Source organism: Mesoplodon bidens (genome assembly GCF_964165515.1).
Source record: "Mesoplodon bidens genome assembly, chromosome: 10".
Lineage (NCBI taxonomy): Eukaryota > Metazoa > Chordata > Mammalia > Artiodactyla > Ziphiidae > Mesoplodon > Mesoplodon bidens.
Window position 1 is genome coordinate 67030719 of NC_138172.1, and position 15897 is coordinate 67046615.

Sequence of the window (15897 nt, forward strand, 5' to 3'; positions counted from 1 at the left end):
TGGGGTGGCCAAAAAAAAAAAAAATAGTACTAGGAGCTCCTGTACACCTTTTATCCAGATTTCCTAATTGTTGATACTTCATCCCATTATATATATATATATTTCTGATTTACTCAAAACTAAGTTGGAGACATTGTGTGCTCTACCACTCCAGGGGCACTATGACCCTCCCAACACCGTGATTTCAGCCCAGTGAAAACTGATTTTGGACTTCTGACCTCCAGAGCTGTAAGAGAACAAATGTGTGTTGTTCTAATGCACCAAACATGTGGTCATTTGTTTCCACAGCCATAGGAAATTTATACAATCCATATTCAAAATTTGGTAAGTGTCCGGATAGTATCCATTTTAAGACCCGGTGCAGCCTAAATAAATAAATAAATAAATAAATAAATAAATAAATAAATGTTTAAAAAGATAGATGTGCTATAAGGAAAATCTCCTTCTTCTTCCCCAGTTATTTACTTAGTTATTTACTGATGCCAGAATAAATTTATGGAACCAATATGTCATCTGCCAATATCAACAGTGTTCATGTGGGTGAATGTTCTCTAGTATGTCTGCCACCACTGCCTATGTCCCCAGGGTGAGCTGCGGCCACCCCCCCCCCACCTCTCCAGGAGATTCTTCAAGACAAGCAGTCTCATCCAGATCTCATCAAACATGAACTACTGTTTTTCTTCATCAAGTGTCCAAAAGCTCTCTCTCCTTGCCCTCTGTGTATGGGGACCAGTTTTGGATTTCACCAGAGGAACTCCCAAGTTTGCAAACCAACAGTGACTACAGTTAATAATACTGGCTTGTATATTGAAAGTTGCTAAGAGAGTAAATCTTGAAAGTTCTCTTAGCAAGAAAAAAATTTGTAAGTATGTATGGTGATGGATGTTAATTAGACTTACTGTGGTGATCATTTCACAATATCTACAAATATGGAGTCATTACGTGTTTCTTTTTTTTTTTTTTTGGCCACACCACATGGCATGTGGGATCCTAGCTCCCTGACCAGGGATCAAACCCACGTCTCCCACACTGGAAGCACAGAGTCTTAACCACTGGACCACCAGGGAAGTCCCAGAGTCTTTATGGTGTATTCCTGAAACTAACATAATGTTATATGTCAATTACATATCAATTAAAATAATAATTTTTAAAAGTAAAAATAATAAAAAAGAATAGACTCATGGATAAATGTAAGACTGGACACTATAAAACTCTTAGAGGAAAACGTAGGAAGAACACTCTTTGACAATAAATCACAGCAAGATCTTTTTTGATCCACCTCCTAGAGTAATGGAAATAAAAACAAAAATAAACAAATGGGACCTAATGAAACTTAAAAGCTTTTGCACAGCAAAGGAAACCATAAACAAGATGAAAAGACAACCCTCAAAATGGAAGAAAATATTTGCAAACGAATCAACGGACAAAGGATTAATCTCCAAAATATATAAACAGCTCATACAGCTCAATATTAAAAAAACAAACAACCCAATCCAAAAATGGGTAGAAGACCTAAATAGACATTTCTCCCAAGAGGACATACAGATGGCCAAGAAGCACATGAAAAGCTGCTCGACATCACTAATTATTAGAGAAATGCAAATCATATATATGGAATTTAAGGGAAAAAAATGTCATGAAGAACATAGGGGTAAGACAGGAATAAAGACACAGACCTACTAGAGAATGGACTTGAGGATATGGGGAAGGGGAAGGGTAAGCTGTGACAAAGTGAAAGAGAGGCATGGACATATATACACTACCAAACGTAAGGTAGATAGCTAGTGGGAAGCAGCCACATAGCACAGGGAGATCAGCTCGGTGCTTTGTGACCGCCTGGAGGGGTGGGATAGGGAGGGTGGGAGGGAGACGCAAAAGGGAGGGGATATGGGAACATATGTATATGTATAACTGATTAAATTTGTTATAAATCAAAAAAAAAACTACAGTGAGGTATCACCTCACACCAGTTAGAATGGGCATCATCAGAAAATCTACAAACAACAAATGCTGGAGAGGATGTGGAGAGAAGGGAACCCTCTTGCACTGTTGGTGGGAATGTAAATTGATACAGCCACTATGGAGAACAGTATGGAGGTTCCTTAAAAAACTAAAAATAGAATTACCATATGATGCAGCAATCCCACTACTGGGCATATACCCAGAGAAAACCATAATTCAAAAAGACACGCCAATGTTCATTGCAGCACTACTTACAATAGCCAGATCATGGAAGCAACCTAAATGCCCATCGACAGATGAATGGATAAAGAAGATGTGATACATATATACAATGGAATATTACTCAGCCATAAAAAGGAATGAAATTGGGTCATTTGTTGAGATGTGGATGGATCTAGAGACTGTCATACAGAGTGAAGTAAGTCAGAAAGAGAAAAACAAATACCGTATATTAACACATGTATGTGGAACCTAGAAAAATGGTACAGATGAACGGGTTTGCAGGGCAGAAGTTGAGACACAGATGTAGAGAGCAAACGTATGGACACCAAGGGGGAAAAGCCATGAGGGGGTGGGGATGGTGGTGTGATGAATTGGGCGATTGGAATTGACATGTACACACTGATGTGTATCAAATTCATGACTAATAAGAACCTGCTGGGGCTTCCCTGGTGGCGCAGTGGTTGAGAGTCCGCCTGCCGATGCAGGGGACACGGGTTCGTGCCCCGGTCCGGGAGGATCCCACATGCCGCGGAGAGGCTGGGCCCGTGAGCCATGGCTGCTGAGCCTGCGCGTCCGGAGCCTGTGCTTCGGAACGGGAGAGGCCACAACGGTGAGAGGCCCGCGTACCGAAAAAAAAAAAAAAAAAAAAAGAACCTGCTGTATAAAAATGTAAATAAAATAAAATTCAAAAATTCAAAAAAAAACAACTAAACTTTCTTTGGGTTATTTGTATGGAAATATGTTAATATAAATGTTTCAGACATTACATGAAATTCCTAAAAATCTTGTATGTTCTGGTATAATGTTATGTCATAATTGTAGTTATTATTTTAAAATGTATATCTCAGAAATAACTAAATTTCCTTGTCAATTGCATTATTATGAACTTTCATCAAATCTTAAACCGTGGTCATTTCTAAGTCTTTTGTCATTTACAAGTCTTTGTCATTTACAGACAGCTCTGGGTGTACTCTGATGCTTTTGCAAAAATCTTCCTATAAAAGAGTTTCATCTTCAAGGAATTCATGGAAAAGACTGACAAGTACAGGTTTCTGGTAACTATACTGCTGAAGTAAATGAATAAGCATTTTCAGAACTCTAATGGAAAACTGATGAATTCATAAAAGTGATAACAAAAGATCAAGATGGGGCTTCCCTGGTGGCACAGTGGTTGAGGGTCCGCCTGCCGATGCACGGGACACGGGTTCGTGCCCCGGTCCAGGGAGATCCCACGTGCCGCGGAGCGGTTGGGCCCGTGAGCCATGGCCGCTGAGCCTGCAGTCCGGAACTGTGCTCCGCAACGGGAGAGGCCACAACAACGAGAGGCCCGCGTACCGCAAAAAAAAAAAAAAAAAAAAAGATCAAGATGAAAAAAAAATTAATTACATGGGACTGAGTGAACTGATGAAGATGATGGTAATTTTTGTGACTGTTTGAATAAAAATAAATACATAAATAAGTAAAACAGCAAAAAAAATTGTACTTAATTTTTTTTTTTTTTTTTTTTTTTTTTTTGCGGTACGCGGGCCTCTCACTGTTGTGGCCTCTCCCGTTGCAGAGCACAGGCTCCGGACGCGCAGGCTCAGCGGCCATGGCTCACGGGCCCAGCCGCTCCACGGCATGTGGGATCTTCCTGGACCGGGGCACGAACCTGTGTCCCCTGCATCGGCAGGCGGACTCTCAACCACTGCGCCACCAGGGAAGCCCTGGCAAGTGGATTCTTAACCACTGCGCCACCAGGGAAGTCCCCCAACACCTTTTTAAAAGTCAGGTTTACTGAAGTATAAATTATACACAATAAGGTTCACCTTTTAATGGAGCCTCTCCTTTTATATGGAAGGCCTTCCAGCTGGGGGTTTGTAGTACTTGGTGCTTTGAAGTACATACTTGAATAAATCAGTTTCATCCATTGCAGTAAGGGAGTTACTGGGAGGGGCTTACACTCAGGTAGAGATTTTGAAGGTCTCAGGTCTACAGGCAGTGTGTTCAACGGAAAGAGTGTAAGTACTGGACTCTATTGGGATTCAACTCCTGTCTTTGGCAGTATTAAGTAGGTATTTTGTTCAGATCACATCGCCTCTTTGGGTATCGGTTTCCTTATTACCAAAAAATCCTCAAAATCAAATCCCATCAGATAATATAATGAAAGCACACTGTTTATTGGTGACAGAGACTAGGTGCTTTAGTAAATGTTAGCTGCTCCTTTCTGCAGTAAAAGCCACGTCACTAAAAACAACATGCCGGGGACAGCAGAATGGGGTGTGTGTGCGTGTGTTTGTGTGTGTGCGTCTCATTCTGAGCCACGACCTCAGGTCCTGCTGGAGTATTAAGCCACAAAGAGGCCACTTATGTTTCTGTTTCCAGCTTTCCAGTTTGGCCCCCCTAGAGTCAGACTGAAAGCTTCCTCTGCTAATAAAATGGGCTCACAGGGAAAATATCATATTTGTCTAAGAGAAGACATTCTAAGAGTGAGTAATAACTCTTTTTTATTTTTTAAATTTTTATTTGTTTTTAACATTTTTATTGGAGTATAATAACCCTTTTTTAATAAGGAGCTACTCAAAACCACCCCGACAAATCTGTTCTTCTGCCTTGGTGATTAGTGGCTGACCCAGCTTCCTCCTGATACCATGGCCTGTTGGTCCAACAGCCTTCAATTAATGAAGAGGTTCAAAAAAAGAACTTGCTCCTCAGGCCCTAGGACTTTGGGCTTCTCTATTCCCAACACTGTACCCTCTGCTTTCTGTGAGGAAGGCAAAACAATCACAACAGAACTAATAAATAATTATTCCTCCTCACTCGCCAGGCAAAAATGGATGGGGTCTGCTGACATCCTGTAGGTGCCAGGTGGGCACCCTCATTATGGTCCTAGTGTTGTTTTCACTTGCCCAGGTTAGGTGGTGAAAGCCTCGTCTCCAGTCATTGGCCTTGGAAATCAGGAGCTCCATCACCTCCCAGTTGATTTCACTTGCAGGGTAGAATGGGCTAAATGTTGGGTGAGGTCCTCAGGAACTCCCCTTCCTCTCACCAGCCACAGCCATGAGTTCCCAGCCACAGCTGTGTTTACACCCTGCTGGGGGGCCTGGCGTGAACTTCCGCAACTGGGGTCCTATGTTCTGCTGTTGTTTCCAAACAAAAGATCAAGTTTTATTGCAGCCAGTTAAGCAGACTGTGCTCTTTTCCCCATGGGGGCCCGGCGTGCAATGGCTGCAAACAGCAGCCTCCTTGGTAGTGCATGCAGCCTGTTGCCTGTATGGGTTGCCCTAAGGGACCTTGGAGACAGCCCTTTCCAGTGGACATTCATGACTGGCATGCTGTCCCCAGTCTAGGCTCCAGACGGGTATGTGCGGTGCCTTTGGAAAGCCTTAGGGCATAGTGGCCAGGGTCCACATTGGCAAGTCATAATGTCCATCTGCACCAAGCTCCTGAACAAGGAGCATGTGATTGAGGCCCTCAGCAGGGCCAAGTTCAAGTTCCCTGGCTGCCAGAATATTCATATCTCCAAGAAGTGGAGATTTACTAAGTTTAAAATGGATGAATTTGAAAACATGGTGGCAGAAAACAGCTCATCCCAGATGGCTGTGGGGTCACATATATCCCTAATCGTGCTCCTCTGGATAACTGGCGGCCCCTGCACTCATGAGAGCCTTGGCTCTGTCCTGTCCTTACTTGTGCCCACCAATAAATCCTACTTTCCTGTCCAAAAGAAAAAAAAATAATGAGGATCAAGTTTTAGCTTTCTGAGCCCACTTCACTGTAGTGAGGTCTCAGTTCAAAAAGAAGTTAGGGAGGGCTTCCTTGGTGGCGCAGTGGTTGAGAGTCCGCCTGCCGATGCAAGGGACACGGGCTCGTGCCCCGGTCCGGGAAGATCCCACATGCCGCGGAGCAGCTGGGCCCATGAGCCATGGCCACTGAGCCTGCGCGTCCGGAGCCTGTGCTCTGCAACGGGAGAGGCCACAACAGTGAGAGGCCCGTGTATCGCAAAAAAAAAAAAAAAAAAGAAGTTAGGGGGTGAGGTCACAATGATAGATCCTCCCCAGTGAGACATCTATGGAAGTACAGCTTGGAGGGCAGAGGCAAGTCCACCTCCAGGTTTCAGTCTTTCCCCTGAATTTCAGGGCCCTGAGGTCTGGGACTGGAACTAAGAATTATGGATTCTGAAGTGTGCCTAATAGAAGACTCAGCAGCCATTGATGGCTGCAAAATATAAATCTAATTGGAAGCGAGAGGGAAAATGCCTCTAATTCCACAGCTCACCTCTTGTGTGGTTCTGAAGTGGCCCGGAAGGATTTCTGGATGTGGAATTCAAGAGATCTGGGTTTTTAGTACCAATTCTTATTACTGACAGTGCCCACACTACCCATCAATTACTGTGTGCTTACCATGTACTAGGTGCTTTAAGAAAACTATCTCATTCACTCCTCACAGCCACAAATCTATGAAGTAGGCACTATTACTGTCCCCATTTTACAGATGAGGAAGTGAAGACACAGAGAGGTTAAGCAACTTCCCCAAGGTCAAAGCAATAGGCACTTTGTATCTGGAAGCTGTGTTCGTTATCACTGCACAATACTACTTCTTCATGAATATTCATATACCATATAATGCTATAATTATTTGTTGAAACCTTATCTCCTACACGAAACTTGATGGTGGGCACAGTGTGTTATTTATTTCCCCATTGACAGTGGCCAACATTGACCTGAACACCAAGTGGGTGTTCAGTAAATGTTTGTTGAATAAATATTGAATAACTGAATATTACCTACTGTTCCTTAGCATTGGGGAAAGCTATGGAAAAGACGTGAGGGGAGGTGTAGGATGCTAAGGCACTAAGGACTCTAGTCCTCTGGTAGTGAAAATGGAAATTACCACCTCAAATTGGCATTTTCTTTGAGTTGGGCTTTGCGACCTGGGCTAGATATGACTAACAGTGACAGCTGTGCATACCGTTTTTGGCCCAGAATGGTTTCCCGTACTCCTACTTTGAAAACAGTACTCCCCCAGGAATTCCCTGGCAGTCCAGTGGTTAGGATTCCACACTTCCACTTCAGGGGGCATGGGTTTGATCCCTGGTCTGGGAACTAAGATCCTGCAAGCCGCATGGTGCGGCCAAAAAAAATAATAAATTAGTTAATTAAAAAAAAAAGAAAAAAACAGTACTCCCCCAACACTTGGGTCTTCCCCCCTTACTCCCTGAAGTTTGAGTGACACTGTTGATTCCCACCCATCCCAACCCAAGAAGGACTCTTCACCCAAGCCTGGCCATTCAGACCCCTGCCTGGCTTTTGGCATTATGGTGCTAGAAGAATGGAATTTTGGAGATATTTGAGGTTATCTCACTTGGTTGCATGGAGGAAGCCATGCTGCGATGTGAGAGGATGAGGCCAATGTACCAAGAAAAGCAGACATACAGAGATGAGAGATGTAGAGAGAAAGAGACTGAGTAAAATTATTTGAGACCCTGGGTCAACCAGACCTGAAGATAATCTACCCTTAGAGGTCTCAGCTCTCTAGGCCTCTGTAATCCCTATCTTCCTACACTAATGTAAGTTGGCTTTGTCATATTTAACTAAAATAATTTTTTTTTTGGCCGTGCCACATGGCATGTGGGATCTTAGTTCCCTGGACCAGGGATCGAAACCATGCCCCCTGTAGTGGAAGCACAGAGTCTTAACCATTGGACTGCCAGGGAAGTCCCTAAAATAATTTTTTAAAATCAAGTATCCTATAGTTGGATTTCCAGAAATAGAAAAAAATTGCATGGGACATACTTCTACTAAAAATTATTAATTTTTTATCTGAAATTCAAATTTAACTGGGCATTGTGTATTTAGCTGGCAACTTTACCATACTGGGATATACAACAGTGTATCAGAGGATGTACCCAACCACATGAGAAATGTAACACCTTTATCACTGCTGGAAGATTCTTTTTAGGAAAGGATAAGGTTAAGTATGTAATTTAACTGGGTAATTGAAAAATATTTTATATTAAAATAACCATAGATAAGATATGAGCTACAGCAAGTAAAACAGTTGGTAGAAGCACATTAATAGACAAACCAATGGAACAAACCAAAAGCTCAAAAATGAGGTAGAGTTTATAGAGAAAATGATAAAAGTAACATTTCAAATTAGAAGGGACAGTGATGGATTATTCATTAACTGGTGCTGGGAGGGGTAACTGGGTTACTGTTATGAAAAGAAAAATTAGGTTAGATCCCTATTATACACTTTAAAACAAATTCCAAATAGATAAAAAATATAAACATGAAAAATATGAGAGAATTTTAAAAAAACTCAGAGAGGGCTTCCCTGGTGGCGCAGTGGCTGGGAGTCCGCTTGCTGATGCAGGGGACATGGGTTCGTGCCCCAGTCCGGGAAGATCCCACATGCTGTGGAGCGGCTGGGCCCATGAGCCATGGCTGCTGAGCCTGCGTGTCCGGAGGCTGTGCTCTGCAACGGGAGAGGCCACAACAGTGAGAGGCCCACGTACCGCAAAAAAAAAAAAAAAAAAAAAACCCACAACAACTCAGAGAAAAGCCTTCACATAAAACCCAGAAACCGTAAAAGAACAGATTAACATTTTTTTAAAATAAATTTATTTATTTATTTTTGGCTGTGTTGGGTCTTCGTTGCTGCGTGCGGGCTTTCTCTAGCTGTGGTGAGTGGGGGTTACTCTTCGTTGTGGTTCATGGGTTTCTCATTGCAGTGTCTTCTTTTGTTGTGGAGCACAGGCTCTAGGTGCACGGGCTTCAGTAGTTGTGGCATGAGGGCTCAGTAGTTGTGGCTCACGGGCTCTAGAACACAGGCTCAGTAGTGTGGTGCATGGCTTTGTTGCTCCAAGGCATGTGGGATCTTCCTGGACCAGGGATCGAACCCGTGTCCCCTGCATTGGCAGGCAGATTCTTAACCACTGTGCCACCAGGGAAGCCCCCAGATTAACATTTGACTAACATACAAACTAAAATTTTTCATGATAAAAATCACCCCAATTAAAGCCAAAGACAAATAACAAATGGAAACATATTTGTGACTCATATTACAGGCAATGTTAATTTCCTTATATATGAAGTTCTCTACAAATCAAAAGAAAAGGATGAGGCTAACAATATAATACTCAAATTAGGCAAAGGACATGAAAAGGTAGTCTATGCCTAGAAGGTTCTGCAGACTCTTTAAGGCTCCTAAACATGAAAAAATGCTACACTTTATTCATAAGAGAAATTAAAATTATAATACAATGACTTTTTAACCTATCAGGTTGTATATGCCCTCAAATAAATATTTATACAGAAAAACCAAACCCCAATGAATGTGGATTTGATTCCATAGAATCAGCACATCTATTTTTCCATAAAATTTTTCCTAGTAGCTATCACGTTCCTCCTGTTTGATCTAGAAATTGCCCTCCTGCTACCCCTACACTGAGCATCCCAAACAAACAGCCTAAAATTATACTTATTATAGCATCAACCCTAACTTCATTACTAAGCAATAAGCTTGGTTTACAAGTGAACTCCAAAAGGACTTGAATGAACCAAATATGATAATTAGTTTAAACAAAATCAAATAATTTCAAGTCATTAAACTCATTAATTATCAGGTAAATATAACTACAATGGAGGGCAATTACACAATATTTTTCAAACTTATAAATGCAGGGCTTCCCTGATGGCACAGTGGTTAGAATCCACCTGCCAATGCAGGGGGCACAGGTTGGAGCCCTGGTCTGGGAAAGATCCCACATGCTGTGGAGTAACTAGGCCCGTGAGCCACTACTGAGCCTGCACGTCTGGAGCCTGTGCTCCGCAACAAGAGAGGCTGCGATAGTGAGAGGCCCGCGCACCGTGATGAAGAGTGGCCCCCACTTGCCGCAACTAGAGAAAGCCCTCTCACAGAAACGAAGACCCAACACAGCCAAAAATTTTAAAAAATATATAAAAAAAATTAATTAATTTTTTAAAAAGATCTAAGAAGAAATACATGGCAAATATCTAAAAAAAAAAAAAAAAAAAGATATCATACAAGAGTTCAAGGGCATTTCAAGCTTGCTTGGGATTTTCACCCTAGATCTAGGGGAATGAGAGTAACAGATGAGCTCTCTCAGTTGCCTGTGACACTCAGGAAAAGTGTGAAAAGCTCTGCTTTACAAGATAATAGAGCCTATAGGCAAGACTTGGGGGGAGATACCCCTTGGAACTAGAAGGTAAGGTCATCCTCTGAGTCCTGGAAAAGAGATCACTCTAAGGTTTTTTGTTTTTTGGTTGTGCTAGGTCTTATTTGCGGCTTGCAGGCTTCTTAGTTGTGGCATGCACGTGGGATCTAATTCCCTGACCAGGGATCGAACCCAGGCCCCCTGCGTTGGGAGTGCAGAGTCTTATCCACTGCGCCACCAGGGAAGTCCCCACTCTAAATATTTAAAACAGGGAATTTAATTCACAGAATTGTTTTACATAGGTGTTGGCAGGGATTAAAAATGAAACAAAGAACAGTGAAGTAGCCCAGAGATGAGCAATAGCAAGAAGCTACTGTCACCCTTACACTGCAGAGGCAGAAGAAGGAGGTGGTGTTACCAGAGCCCAGGGGCTGGGATCATCTGCTGGAAGTTGGAGCCAGATAGATAGGAGGAGACAGCCTGAGGTTGGAGGGTGAAGTGTGGGTAGGATGGGGTGGGCGTAGGGATGGAAGCTCTGGTTTGGGGATGGGGTGGGGGTGGGGATACTCTGGCTTCTTCCTTTTTTTTTTTTTTTTTTTACATCTTTATTGGAGTATAATTGCTTTACAATGGTGTGTTAGTTTCTGCTTTATAACAAAGTGAATCAGTTATACATATACATATGTTCCCATATCTCTTCCCTCTTGTGTGGCTTCTTCCTTGGTCCCACCAATCTCCAGAAGTGCCTCCAATTAACGGAGCCCAGCAACTCAGTCTGGAGCCCAGGACATGCAGCTTTCCTTTATGGATCAGCCCCCACTGCCATACTGAAAGGAGCAGGGGAAGGTGAGGAATGGACTTAAGGGCAAAGCTGGCCCAGGATCAGGACAGAGAGAAAGTAGGGAAAAAATCAAAACATAATTCATGAATCCTTCCCCTTAAGAAGAATAAACTCAGGCTGTCTGCGCAAAGTGGGTTTGTAGCACTGCAACATTAAGGCCCAGACAGTTTCCCCAAAGTGTTCTTTATAGCTGGTCTGTCCAAACTAAGATCTAACCCTGGACCATACACTACATCTAGTTGTTATGTCTCTTAAAAATATTTTAATGTAGAATGACACTTTTTTTGACTTAAAGGAAAGAGGCCAGTTGTTCTATAGAATGTCCCAGCTTCTGAATCTCTTCAGCATCTTTTGTTTCCCTTTAGCTTGATCCTCTTGCCTATCCTACATACTTCATTGGATCCAAGTTAGGGCTTTCCTGGTGGCGCAGTGGTTGAAAGTCTGCCTGCCTATGCAGGGGACACGGGTTTGTGCCCTGGTCTGGGAGGATCCCACATGCCGGGGAGCAACTAGGTCCGTGAGCCACAACTACTGAGGCTGCGCGTCTGGAGCTTGTGCTCCGCAACAAGTGAGGCCGCGACAGTGAGAGGCCCACGCACCGTGATGAAGCGTGGCCCCGCTCGCAGCACCTAGAGAAAGCCCTCGCACAGAAACGAAGACCCAACGCAGCCAAAATTAATTAATTAATTAATTTTTTAAAAAGAATACATCATAGTTGATGGTGTCTACTTAATATTAGCCTCCCAGCAGGAGACACATAATAGCTGATTGTCCCACATTAATAATGATAAGTTTAAGGGCTTCCCTGGTGGCGCAGTGGCTGAGAGTCTGCCTGCCGATGTAGGGGACACAGGTTCGTGACCCGGTCTGGGAAGATCCCACATGCCGCGGAGCGGTTAGGCCCCTGAGCCATGGCCGCTGAGCCTGCGCGTCCGGAGCCTGTGCTCCGCAATGGGAGAGGCCACAACAGTGAGAGGCCCGCGTACCGCAAAAAAGAAAAAAAAAAAAAAAAAAAAAAAAGATAAGTTTAAGCACTGTGTTAAGGTGGTAAAAGCCTGATAACTTCATTGTGCAGTTAACTTTTCTTTTAAGACCAGGAAGTAATTTTTGTGGTACACTTAACCTTGTTAAAGCTCAGTTTCCTCATCTGAAATATGAATAACAGTGTTATTGAATAGATTAAATAAAGTAATTAATTTAAAGTGTGAATGAAAAAGGTTGCTTGCCATATCCGTAAACAAAGGATGTTGTGGCATCAAGCCAGCAGCCACTGCAGCTAGCCCCAGCTGTGCACCCTGAGGGGATTCAGGAGGGAGAAGAGCAGGTTACTGGCCCTAGATAGTTAAGGTGTATTTCAAAAGAATGACTTCAATGAGCCCAGACTCTTGCCTCTTCCCATACATAGAAAAATGTTAAATTCATTAACTTGAGATGTCTAGTTTTCTTTAATTAACAATAATCCTTTTTTTTTTTGTGGTACGCGGGCCTCTCACTGTTGTGGCCTCTCCCGTTGCGGAGCACAGGCTCCGGACGCGCAGGCTCAGCGGCCATGGCTCACGGGCCCAGCTGCTCCGCAGCATGTGGGATCCTCCCGGACCGGGGCACGAACCCGTGTCCCCTGCATTGGCAGGCGGACTCTCAACCACTGCGCCACCAGGGAAGCCCTAACAGTAATCTTTTGATGTTTTTCTTGCAACACTCATATATTCTGGATCCTCCCTTACTTCTTTGGGGCAGTCCTCCAGAGCTCTCTGAGAGGTTGTCTTCTGGGCTTAACGTCTTCAGTTTTGTCTGCCGAATAAAACATAACTCTCAACTTAAAAAAATTATTTTTTATTTTTTATTTTTGTATTTTTACTTATATGTTTTTGGCTGTGCTAGGTCTTCATTGCAGCACGTGGGTTCTTCATTGTGATGCACAGGCTTCTCTATAGTTGCGGCACGTGGGCTTAGCTGCCCCACGACATGTGGGATCTTAGTTCCCTGACCAGGGATCAAAACTGCGTCCCCTGCATTGGAAGTCGGATTCTTAACCACTGGACCACCAGGGAAGTCCCTTTATTTTATTATTTTTTTAAATTAATTAATTTATTTATTTTAGTTGCACTGGGTCTTAGTTGTGGCCTGTGGACTTCTTCTTAGTTGCAGCATGTGAACTCAGTCACGGCATGCATGCGGATCTAGTTCTCGAACCAGAGATCGAACCTGGGCCTCCTTCATTGGGAGCTTGGAGTCTTACACACTGGACCACCAGGGAAGTCCCAACTCTCAATTTTTAGGTTGTGCTTTTTTTTTTAATATTAAATTTGATTTCATCTGTGTTTTTATTAATTTATTTATATTTTTGGTTGTGTTGGGTCTTCACTGCTGTGTTCAGGCTTTCTCTAGTTGCAGCATGAGGGGGCTACTCTTTGTTGCATTGCGCAGGCTTCTCTTGTTGTGGAGCATGGGCTCTAGGTGCACAGGCTTCAGTAGTTGTGGCACACGGGCTCAGTAGTTGTGGCTCACGGGCTCTAGGGTGCAGGTTCTGTAGTTGTGGCGCACAGGCTTCGTTGCTCTGCGGCTTGTGGGATCTTCCCAGACCAGGGCTCAAACTGTGTCCCCTGCATTGGCAGGCGGATTCTTAACCACTGTGCCACCAGGGAAGTCCCTGTGCCTTTTTTTCTCAGTTGACAAAAGCACCTAGTGATCTAGGGTGGCCTTGGCCTACAGTGGCTTGAAGCAGGATTTCGGTTCCCGGCCAGAGCTTGAGGTCGGGCAGCAGCAGTGAGAGTGCTGAATCCTAGCCACTAGACCACCATGGACCAGTGGCTAGTGACAAGGCCCTGACCCATCAGGTATGAAGATACGAATTTCCACATAGAGATTGAAAGTAGTGAAGCAAGTAAAGGGTTTATTACAAGGAAAAAGAGTACAGTACGTGTGGATAGACACTCGGGCGGGCTCAGAGAGAGAGAGCCACACACTCGTGGCAGTTTGAATCACTTTTATGGGGCATTTCTTCCGGGTTTTCTTTGTCCAATCATCTTGCTTTGCCTGGTTCTGAGTCCGCATTTGGTATATCTCAGGGTCCTCCCCTGTGTGCATGTGCACCTCTTAGCCAAGATGGATTCTAGTGAAGAGGCCTATGGGTAGTTGGCATCATTTACGATGAGGTGGCACCCCTTCCCTTTTTGATCTCCAAGGAGCCTTTCTGTGCATGTGTAGTCAGGGAGGTCTCCTCGACTTTGAGAAGTGGTCTTTTATCTCTTATCTGGGCAGGGCCCAGCTTCCTCCATCATCCTGCTTTTATGGAGTTTCTGCTATTATGGAGTTTCTGTCCACACTGTTCAGCCTGGGGCCCATCTATCTCCTGTCTCACTAGGACATAGTAAATATTCCAATAAAGCACCAGGTTTTATTATTTTGGTTGCAACTCCACCATGGGAGAATATGGAACAAAAGAAGCAAAAGCTCCTCCTCCCCAGTTCCCAACACTGTTTCCCTTTTCTGAAAGAGGGGCCAGGCCATTTTGGAGTCTGATACACCAGGACAGAACTTTGGCCTTGTTGCCAGAATGGGTTATCCCTATGGACAAGTTACCTTTTTTTTTTTTTGGCCTTGCCCCGCAGCTTGCTGGATCTTAGTTCCCTGACCGGGGATTGAACCCGGGCCACGACAGTGAAAGCCTGTGTCAACTTAAAAAATATTCACAACCTAAAAGTTGAGAGTTATGTTTTATTCAGCAGGAATTTTTAGGACTTCAAGGCCGGGAGGCAGCATTTCAAGTAACCCTGAGAGAACTGTTTGGAGGAGGCAAGGCAGGGAGCCAGGTTATATAGCAGTTTTGCGACAAAGGGCAGGTAGTCTGAACATCAAAAGATTATTGTTAATTAAAGAAAATCAGATATCCCAAGTAAAGGAATTTAGCGCTTTTCTGTGTATGGGAAGATGCAAGAGTCTGGGCTCAGTGAAATCTTTCCTCTGCTATGCACATCAGCTATCTGGGGGCCAGTGTCCTGTGTTTTCACATCCTGAGTTTCCTCAGGGCTCACCGTAGGGAGTGGCCGCAATCTGATGGCTGCTAGATGGAAGGTACTTTTTCCTTCCTCAGTTCCCTCAGGGCTCACCAGCTCACAACAGTGGGGGCTGCAATTGCTGATGAGTGTGACATCCTTTGTTTACTGATATGGTAGGAAATACTCCATTTCTCACCTGGAATCCTAACCCCTAGGCCACCAGGGAACTCCCTGGACAAGTTTCTTCTAACAGTTTCCTCCTGTGGAACCATAACTACCATTTGTGGAGGGCTTAGTGTGTACAGACATTGCACTGAAAGCTTTACAAGCATTTTCACATCTAATTCTTCCTCAAAGCCTACAAGTAAGAACTATTATTCATATTTTTCATATGAGTAAATGGAGTCAGAAATATTAAATAACTTGCACATGCAGTACAGCTAGGAAGCAGCCACGAGACTTGAAACTGGGGATTCTGCCACCTCCAGTGGTTAATGAGACTCAAAAACAGAGACACTATGTAAAATGGCTTGCGCCTGGCTTTCTTGCTTTAAGAAACCTATCATTTCTCAGTCATCACTTTCTCAGCAAGCTTTCTGTTTTATTTAAAGTTGAACTCCCTTCTTCCATGCTTCATTCCCTCCCTCCCCATAGCACTTGGCTCCATCTAACCCACTACATACTGACTTTATTACTGTATTTGTCTTCCCCAA